Consider the following 10807-nt stretch of genomic DNA (forward strand, 5'->3'; position numbering starts at 1 on the left):
TGTGTGGAGATTGAAGAGCTTCTCAGAGCATGCAACACATGCAAACAGTTTTGAAAATCACTGCTTTTTGGTCCACGCCTATCTTTCAGCTCAGGCCAGCATATGGTCCTGACTTGTCCTGCTCTTTGCACTCTAGAAACTGAGGGTCAGCTTGCCCAGCAAAAGGAATGGGGTTGCCTCTCTAGGTCCTTGGATAAGACCATACTATTGTGACTAGATTGCAATACTTCAACAATGATCTTGCAGGACCACCTGGTCTGGCCTGGGCCTTCCTGAGGCTGCAGAGTAACAAGAGCATGCGTTAAGGGTGCTAATATGAGCTCATCTACTAGAAGGCCTAGGCTCCTTCCCAAATCCAGAATTGCTCCGTGTATCATTTCCTCTTTGTGTTCCACAGCTCCAAATTTCCTTGAGTTCTCTCTCCTGCCCCAAACTAGCTTTGCATCAGATAGAATTTCCACAAATCCCATCTTTCTAGGTTCTCTCAAAAATAAGCACATAGACAATATTTCTTTTCACAGTTTTTCTACTATTATCTTTGGTGTCATCTAATTGCGCAGTCACAAGGGAACTTCATGAGCACAGACTTATGATAAAGAGAAGATGGAGTAGGACTGCCATTTTCTAATTCAGCAAGAAGTCAAGAAGTATAGGATAGGTATGAAGGATAGTGAGATCTGTAAATATGTGACCTTTATAACTTCTCTATGACTTGCTTAGCTTTATTCTGCTTTTTTTGTTAGCAAACTGTAGCTAAGCATGAAATAAAATAGAAGTTTTCAGGGTCAATGAGAACATTTTATCTGGCTACATAAAAAAGATGATTGCCTTTAGCATATTCAGTGCATAAACTACGTCATGTACCAGACACTGTGGTCAGTACTATGAAGGAATAAAGATGAATACAATAACAGTATCCGCTCTCAAAGAGGTTGCAGCTAGTGGGTGAGACTGATTCATAAGTAGTAGATTGTAATAAAAGAAAAGTTGAAATACAGATAAAATGTGTTCAAGAAAAGTAAAGTGAAATCCAATCCAATTATGAGGTTGTCCTTGAAAGATAAGTAGAGAAGCAATAGAGGAACATGATGGCAGGGTATTTCATATTAAAGGGAGAGCCTTATCAGTATCATACAAGGGCAGAAGCCTAAATATGCTTATAAAATGGGGAAGTGAGCCCCGTGATTCAAGGGTGGGGTATGTAAAAGGATGTGGTGGGAAAGGAGTCTGGAGAGACAAAGAAACTTGGTTATAAGCACCATTGAATCCTTGGGTAAGAAGTGTGGTCACTGATGTGTCATCATTTGGGAATGATAGACTGGCTTAAACAGGGAAATGGTATAAATAAAACCAGAAAATAACTCTGGCTGACTGTGAGTGGTGGGCCAAGAGGAATAATATCCTTAGCAAATATTAATAATAGTATGGAGAGAACCAGTGAGGGCTTGAGTGGGGAGCAACAAAGGAAAACAGAGAATCACTGAAGTGATTATAGTAGAACCAGAAGGCGCTATGTACAGCAGTATCATTCCTTCTACCAAAGGAAAATCAGAGACTCCACTGTTGGGGCTACATTTATAGGCTCAAAGAACCAACAAATGTCAAATCTAGAAGGGGTTCATGAGATTATGTTGTTTCGGCAGGTGGAAAAACTGAGAAGCCAAGAGATGTCTACTGACCCCAAGCTAGTACTGTGTCCACCGTTCCAGCAGTTCCTTAAGTGTAAGAGTGTAGCTTCCCACCCCTGAGGTCAAGGGCCTGTGAAGGCCAACATTTCATGCTCTTTTTAGGTTATATGTACCTTAATGTACTCAGTGTAAATGAGTTTTAGTTCACATTCTTTTCTGAGGCTTTGAGGTCAGAAAAGAGCTTCTTGAAAAAGAGATTAGAGAAGAAAGGATGTCTGAGTAAGAGAAGAGGTGCAGATGAGGGGATAGGTGTATTAGTTTCTGAGGACTGCTATAACAAATTACCACAAATTATCACAAACTGGTGGTATTTTGAGCTGGGTTGGGTAGTGGGTGCCTATAATCCCAGTTACTCAGGAGTCTGAGGTTGGAGGATTGCTTGAGCCCAGGAATTCAAGGCTGTGGTGTACTGTAATCCTACCTCTGCACTACAGCCTAACTGACAGAGCAAGATGCCATCTCCTAAAAAGACACACACACACACACACACACACACACACACACACCCCAAAATCCACAAATTTATTGTCTCACAGTTCTGGAAGCTAGAAATCCAAACTCAAGGTGTTTGATAGGAATAGAATTGAATCTGTACATTGTTTTGGCAATGTTTTTCACAGACTTAGAAAAAAAACTATTCTAAAATTCATGTGGAATCAAAAAAGAACCAAAATAGCCAAAGCAATCCTAAGCAAAAAGAACCAGCCAGAAGCATCATGCTTCCCAACTTCAAACTATACTACAAGACTACAGTAACCTAAACAGCTAGTAATGATACAAAAACAGACACAAAGACCAATGGAGCATGAGAACCCAGAAATAAAGCCACACACCTATAGCCATCTGATCTTTGACCAAGTAAACAATAACAAGCAATGGCGAAAGGACTGTCTATTCAATAAATATTGCTGGGATAACTGGCTAGCCATATGCAAAAGATCGAAGATAGACACCTTCTTTTCATCATCCACAAAGCTTAACTCAAGATGGATTAAAGATTTAAATTTAGGACTCCAAACTATAAAAATCTTAGAAGAAAATTAGGAAATACCCTCCTCAACATATGGCTTTGGCAAAGAATTTTTGGCTAAGTCCCTAAAAAGCAATCGCAACAAAAACAAAAATTGGTAAGTGTGACCTAATTAAACTAAAGAGCTTCTGCACAGCAAAAATCAACTCAAGATGGGTTAAAGACTTAAATGTAAAACCTAAAACTATAAAATCTCTAGAAGATAACATAGGAAATACCATTCTAGACATAGGCCCTGGCAAAGATTTCATGACAAGGATGCCAAAAGCAATTGCAACAAAAACAAAAATTGGCAAATGGAATCTGATTAAACTAAAGCACTTCTACATAGCAAAAGAAACTATCAACAAAGTAATCAGACAACCTACAGAATGGGAGAAAATATTTGCAACTATGCCTCTGACAATGTCAAATATCCACCATCTATAAGGATCTTAAACAAATCAACAAGCAAAAGACAACCCCATTAAAAATGAGCAAAATATATGAACAAACACTTTTCAAAAGAAGACATACATGCAGCCAACAAACATATAAAAAATTCAGTATTACTAATCATTAGAGAGATGCAAATCAAAACCACAGTGAGATACCATTTCATGTCAGTCAGAATGGATATTATTTAAAAATCAAAAAACAACAGATGCTGGTAAGGCTGTAGAGAAAAGGCAATGCTTATCCATTGCTGATGGGAATATAAACTATAATAGTTCAGCCAGTTTAGATTTCCAAGCTGTGGTTTGGAGATTTCTCAGAAAACATAAAACAGAGCTGTCATTCAACTCAGCAGTCCCATTACTGGGTATATACTCAAAGGAATAGAAATTATTCTACCATAAAGACACATAAGGGCAAATGTTCATCACAGCACTATTCACAATAGCAAAGACACAGAATTAACCGAAATGCCCATAAATGGTAGACTGGAGAAAGAAAATGTGGCACATATATACCACGGAATACTATGCAGTCATAAAAAAAAGAATGAGATCGTGTCCTTTGCAGCAACATGGATGGAACTGGAGGCTATTATCCTAAGTGAATGAACACAGGAACAGGAAACCACCCCAATGCCACATGTTCTCACTTATAAGTGGGAGCTAAGCACTGAGTACCCATGGACACAAGGAAGGGAACAATAGACACTGGGGTCTATTCAAGGATAGAAAGTGGAAGGAGGGGGAGGATTGAAAAAATATTTTTTGAGTACTATGCTTATTACCCGGGCAATGAAATAATCTCTACACCAAACCCCTGGTGACACACAACTTGTCTATATAAGAAACCTGCACATGTACCCCTTGAACCTAAAATATAATTCAGAAGTAAAAAACAAAAATGAGATCAAAGTGTTGGTAAGGCCATGCTCTCTCTGAAGCCTCTAAAGGAGGATCCTTTCTTGCCTCTTCTAGCATCTTGCAGCCACAAAAATTTATTGGTTTGTAGATGCATGATTCTAATCTCTGCCTCCACCTTCATATAGCATTACCTCTGTCATTTGCGTCAAGTTTTCTGTTTTCATAAGGATATCAGTCATATTGAATTAGAGTCTACTCTAATAAACTGACGTTAACTTGATTTCCTTTGCAAAGACTCTATTTCCAAATTAAGTCACATTCACAGGTACTCTAGGTCAGAACTTCAACATATCTTTTTGAAGAGTCATAACAGGGGGGCACTGGAGACAAACCTGGCTGCACACTGTTTTTCCAGGTTGAATCTAGTAGTGAGAACTCTGCAAGAAAAGGTGTAAGTCTGATTCACTCTCAGAAGATTCTCTATCTTTGCCATACCTGCAGATGTCTGATCTGAATGTCAGAGGGCAAGCAAACAGTGAACACTGTCTTCTCAATTAGGCAGACGAGAATAGCAATGAGATTTACATTTTCTTGCAATTAAACAAAGCAACTGACTACTAGGGAAATCTTGGGGAAATTTCTACCCAAAGAAACTAAGCAGTTTTATCCCATTAGGGCATGATGACTTGAATTTCAGATGCAAGGGAGATAGTGTGTATGTTTTTGTATCAGCTGGTAGTAACAGGGCAGTCCTTTTGCCCCATTTGTACAGTATCCCAATGATGAAGGCAATCTTATTACTCTAAAATAAGTGAAACTTACTGAAATGACTAATAGACCTTAACTAGATGACAAAAGGTCAAGGTATAAAGGAAAGAGCTTTCCACATATTCAGAGTGTTGGAGCAGGAAGGAAACTTAGAAATCAACTAGCCCAGGAGTTTTCCCCCTATGAGAAGAATGACCAGGATAAGATTTGAGTGAAGGAAAGTGTTTTTGATGTTGGACACAATGTGGGGGTAGAAGAGGAGAGAGAGAAAAAGTAGGAGAGATTTTTGAGGCAAACAGCCTTCCTCTTGGTTCATTCATGACTATCCTTCCCTGCTTTGAAGGGGGCCTGATGGCGCCTTCTAATCTGTGAATCATTCAGTAAGGACTCAATCTAATTCAGTTCCTTTCTCTTCAAATGGAAATTGAGGGCAAGAAAGATGCAGTGACTTGGCAGGGGTCACACAGTGGGGTAGTGTCAGAGTTGCCTCTGGAGCCCTGGATCCTGATTCTTTCTAGCTCATTGTGGTATCTTTCACCCATATCTCGTGACATAATACAAATCTGTAAGTGAGTCTTCCCAACTTTTCATTAACTTCCCAATGTAATGAGAAGATTTTGATATAGAGGCGATGGGCACTGGATCAGGGAGCATTGGTGTAGATTTCTGGAATTATGACCACCAATATCCACTTTTGACTATCTTCCTTGTGTGTATTACAGTCTTCTTTTTGCACTGCTTTCTATAAGGACATTATATCAAGTGTTAAAAACTATTATATTGACATACTGCTTTACTGTGTGACCTTGAACAAGTTAGATAATCTCTTCGGACCCCAGTTTTCTTTCTTGAACATTGACAAATAATGTAACTGGTATATTAAGCAAGCAAAACTCATGCAACTTCTCTCTGCTAAGGTATGTTCACTTCTTTCCAAGAGTCACATCTCTCACATAGGTAACCTATATGTGTTCATGGAACACAAATTAAGCATTCTTTATTCCAGCAAACTCTAGGAGAGCAAGGCCTAGAGAGCTGAATCATCTTAATAGCTTTATTCAGCCTTTATTCATGATTTAAAACAAAACAAAACAAAAAAAACTCTCAATAAACTAAAAACGAAAGAAATTTTTTAAGTTGATAAAGGATAATGATGAAGAACCTCTAGTTACCACACTAAGATTAGAAAAAAATCAATAAATTCTATTCTCACTGCCTGTATTCTACATTGTGTTATCTGCCCTTGCCAGTGCAATGTGAAAAGACAAAAATTATAAAAGTCATAAAAATTGGAAAAATAAAAAGGTAAAACTGCTATTATTTGAAGACAACTTAGTTATGTTCATAGAAAATATATGGTTTCTACCAAAAAAAACCTACCAAAAAATAATAATTTATCAAAATTGGAGGATTTAAGGGAAAAATACAAAGTCAGTTTCCTTTTAATAGGTTAGGAGCAAAGAAATGGAAAATAACATTTCAAAACAACGCCATTTACAATAGCATCAACATATATTAAGTACCTAGGAAACGATCTAATGAAATACTTACAAAACTGCTGCACTGACAATGACAAAGCATCACTGAGAGAAATTTGAAACCTAAATAAATGGGGAATTATACCTTATTTGTAGATAGGCATATTCAAAAATGTTACGAATCTCTTCTCCCTAAATTAATCTATAGATTTAGTGCAATCCATACCGAAATCCCAGTATGCTTTTTTGAACATGTTGAATAGCTACTTCTAAAATTTATTTAAATGCAAAAGTTTAGAATATCCAAAACAATTTTAAGAAAATAAGTAAGGTATAAAATGTCTTTGACACTCTGATTTCAAGACTTAATACAGTAATGAAGACAGTATGGTATTGGCATAATGACGTACAAATAGATCAATGGAACACACAGAATTTGTACATAAAACCACATACCAAAAATCAGTTTTTTTCTTTTTAAAAATATTTATGTATTTATTTATTTATTTTTGAGATGGAGTTTCACTCTGTCACTCAAGCTGGAGTGCAGTGGCACTGATCTCAGCTCACTGCAACCTCCACCTCCTGGGATCAAGCAATCTTCCTACCTCAGCCTCCCATGTAGCTAGGACCACAGGTACATGCCACCACGCCTGGTTAACTTTTTGTATTGTTGGTAGAGACGGGGTTTCACCATGTTGCCCAGGCTAGTCTCAAACTTTTGAGCTCAAGCAATCTGCCTGCTGCAGCCTCCCAAAGTGCTGAGATTATAGGCATGAGCCACTGCACCCCAGTTGATTTTTTTTTAAACCAAAGTGCCAAGTCAGTGCACTGAGGAGAAGAAAGACTTATCAGCAAATAGTGCCAGCAAATAGTGCCTATCTGTATGGAACACAAGAACCATAGATTTTTTTTTCTGAATACAATAATAATAATAATAACAATTGAGACAGATCACAGAGTTAAGCACAAAACACAGTTCCATAAAGCTTCGAGAGGAAAACATAGGAAAATGTCTTGGTGGCCTAAGGGTAAACAGATTTCTTAGAAAGGAAACAAAAAGCTTTACTCATTTAAAGCAATATGATAAATTGGTCTTCATTAAAATTAATTTTTTTCTTTTAAAGGACACAATTTTTAAAAGAGCAGCCAGAATAGAAAAAAGATATTTGTCCCTTGACTATTACGAAAAATTCCTACAAAACAAAGATAAAAGATTATGAGCAATTCAATCAAAAGTGGCAAAACTTTTGAACAGACACTTCACAAAAGAAGACGTGTGAATGTTCAATAAGCATGTGAAAAGGTACTTAACCTCATTCATCATCAGGGAAATGTGTACTAAAGTTACAATGAAGTATACATCATATCCACCAGAATGTCTCTAATTGAAAAGATTGACAACACTAAATGTTGATGAAGATGTAGAGCAACTGGAACTTTCATATATTGCTAGTGATGATATGAAATGGGACAGTAACTTTGAAGGACTGTTCAGTATTTCTAAAATTAAACGTACACCTACCCTGTGACCCAGCAATTCCCTTCCTAATGTTTATTCCAGATAAATAAAAATATATGTCCTAAAAAGACTTATACAAAAATGCATATAATGATCTTACTCATCATAGCCAAAAACTGGAAACAACCTAAATGTTCATCAACAGGAGGATAAATAAACTTCAATATATTCATATAGTGGTGAAATATTTAACAATTTTAAAAGGTAAACTACTGATACATACAATAACATGCATGAATTTCACAAACATTATATCAAATGAAACAAAGCAGAACAAAAAAGAATACACTGTATGATTCCATTTATATGATGTCTAACATCAAGCAAAACTAATTGATAGTAGTAAACATCAGAAAAAAGTTGGTCCAGGGTGAGAAATGTGTACTGAACAGAAAGAGGGATAAGAGAATTTCTTGGTGTGATGTATGTTCTATATTGGAGGCTAGATAGACACATGGGTAGATACAGTTGATCCAAATATAGATATAGGCATAGATAGATGTGGATGTATATATGAAATAGTGGATTAATTGCACAAATAATTATTGATCAGCTACTATGTACAAGGTACTGCTGTGGACACTGGGGATCCATTAGTGATTAACACAGACAAAAACTCTTCTTTCTCAATAGGGTTCACATTCTAGTCAGCATGTAATCAAATTAATTAGCTGCATTATTATCTGAAATAGGCAACAATTAGAAACAATCTTTATGTCCATCAACAGAGGAAAGTTTAAATTAATTATGTTACATCCTTGTAATGGGATATTATTCAGCTATAAAAGTGAATAAATTTTTTATGTACTGGTGAGAATAATCTTTAAGACTTCTCGTTTACTGAAGATAGTAAGATACAGTAAAATGTGTATAGTGTGCTGCCATTTGTACAAAAATGAGAAGCAAACATATATGTACTTAGCTATCTGTTTATGCATAAAATTTCTCTGAAATATTACCTAAGCAATTGATAAAATAGGTTGCTTCCAAAAGTTTATCTTAACTAAATGAGGATATGCATGATCTTTCATACATTTTAAATTTGGAGCCATGTATATATAATGTATTTAGCAAATAAATAAAACAACAATTGTTTAAAATATTTTACAATTGGAGAAAGCAAACACACATATTTCTTTCTTTTAATTATACTTTAAGTTCTAGGGTACATGTGCACAATGTGCAGGTTTGTTACATATGTATACATGTGTCATGTTGGTTTGCTGCACCCGTTAACTCATCATTTACATTAGGTATATCTCCTAATGCTATCTCTCCCCCTTCACCCCACCCCATGACAGTCCCCAGTATGTGATGTTCCCCACCCTGTGTCCAAGTGTTCTCATTGTTTAATTCCCACCTATGAGTGAGAACGTGCGGTGTTTGGTTTTCTGTCCTTGCTACAGTTTGCTCAGAATGATGGTTTCTAGCTTCATCCATGTCCCTACAAAGGACATGAACTCATTCCTTTTTATGGCTGCATAGTATTCCATGGTGTGTATGTGCCACATTTTCTTAATCCAGTCTATCATTGATGGACTTTTGGGTTCGTTAAAAGTCTTTGCTATTGTGAATAGTGCCGCAATAAACATACATGTGCATGTGCCTTTATAGCAGCATGATTTATAATCTTTTGGGTATATACCCAGTAATGGGATGGCTGGGTCAACTGGTATTTCTAGCTCGAGGTCCTTGAGGAATCGCCACACTGTCTTCCACAATGGTTGAACTAGTTTACAGTCCCACCAACAGGCAAACACACATATTTCTAAGCAACTTAAAATCCTCCATAGCCAGGGTCGACTAGGTACTGAGCGTGCCAGGCTCTGCAGAGTGGAGATTTAAATCCAAGGTCATGGCAAAACATCTCAAGTTCATCACCAGTGCTGTGATGGTACAGGAAGGAAATGTGGAAGGTGCATACAGGACCCTAAACAGAATCCTCACTATGGATGGGCTCCTTGAGGACACTAAACGTCCACGGTATAATGAGAAGCCATGCCACCAGTGACAGAGGGAAAGCTATGCAAGGTGCCAGCAGATCTACAACATGGAAATGGCTCCAAGATCAACTTCTTGATGCGAAAGAATCAGGCAGATCTGTGGCAGGGTTGCTGAGGCCTGTGGATGGGACACCCAGTATGAAACCCTCATCCAATTTTGTCTCCATCTCTTTTCTTTCTACAATCTCATTTCCTATTACCGTTCTCTGCAATAAACTCAATCATATGTTTGCAAGAAGGCCTCCACATATAGAAACAATCCCATTAGTCAGCAGTGAACCCTGTCTTTTATTAAGTGAAAGAAGAAACTGAGTCTGAAAGTAGTCTAGGAGTAGAATGGTATTTGCTAGGGCTGGAGGAGGGGGCAATGAGGAGTTATTGTTTAATAGGCACAGAGTTTCAGTTTGGGAAGATGAAAAAGTTTAGGAGATGATGGCCGGGCATGGTGGCTCACGCCTGTAATCTCAGCACTTTGGAAGACTAAGGCGGGCAGACTACTTAAGACCAGGAGTTCAAGAAACCAGCCTGGCCCATATGGTGAAGCCTCATCTCTACTAAAAATACAAAAAAAAAAAAAAAAAAAAAATAGCCAGGCATAGTGGCAGGTGCCTGTAGTCCCAGCTACTTAGGAGGCTGAGGCAGGAGAATCACCTGAACCTGGGAGGCAGAGGTTGCAGTAAGCCAAGGCCATGCCACTGCACTCTAGCTCAGGTGACAGAGTGAAACTCCACACACACACAAAAAAACAGGAGATGGATGATGGATGGTGACGGTGGTTGCACAAAAAGGTGAATGTGTTTAATGCCACTGAACTGTATAATTAAATGGTTAAGATGGTAAATTTTATGTTTTACTACAATGAAAAATTTGTTGAAAGTAAAAAAAAAAAAACAGTCCTCCATAGCTGATAGGATGGTGTAAATTCATTTCTGAAAAGTTGGCTCTGCCTCTCATAGTAAGTTCAAGGATCCATTAGAGTGGAATGCCCTCTGCTGTTATAGATAAACCTTATTTTTTTCT

General features: G+C 37.5%; 1 pseudogene; it reads left to right on the forward strand.

The window, feature by feature from the left end:
* Nucleotides 1–9639: 9639 nt before the first annotated feature.
* LOC126948307 (28S ribosomal protein S21, mitochondrial-like) lies at nt 9640–9902 on the forward strand (annotated as a pseudogene).
* The last annotated feature ends 905 nt before the right edge of the window (nt 9903–10807 follow it).

The sequence above is a fragment of the Macaca thibetana genome, chromosome 1 (assembly GCF_024542745.1).
Source record: "Macaca thibetana thibetana isolate TM-01 chromosome 1, ASM2454274v1, whole genome shotgun sequence".
Lineage (NCBI taxonomy): Eukaryota > Metazoa > Chordata > Mammalia > Primates > Cercopithecidae > Macaca > Macaca thibetana.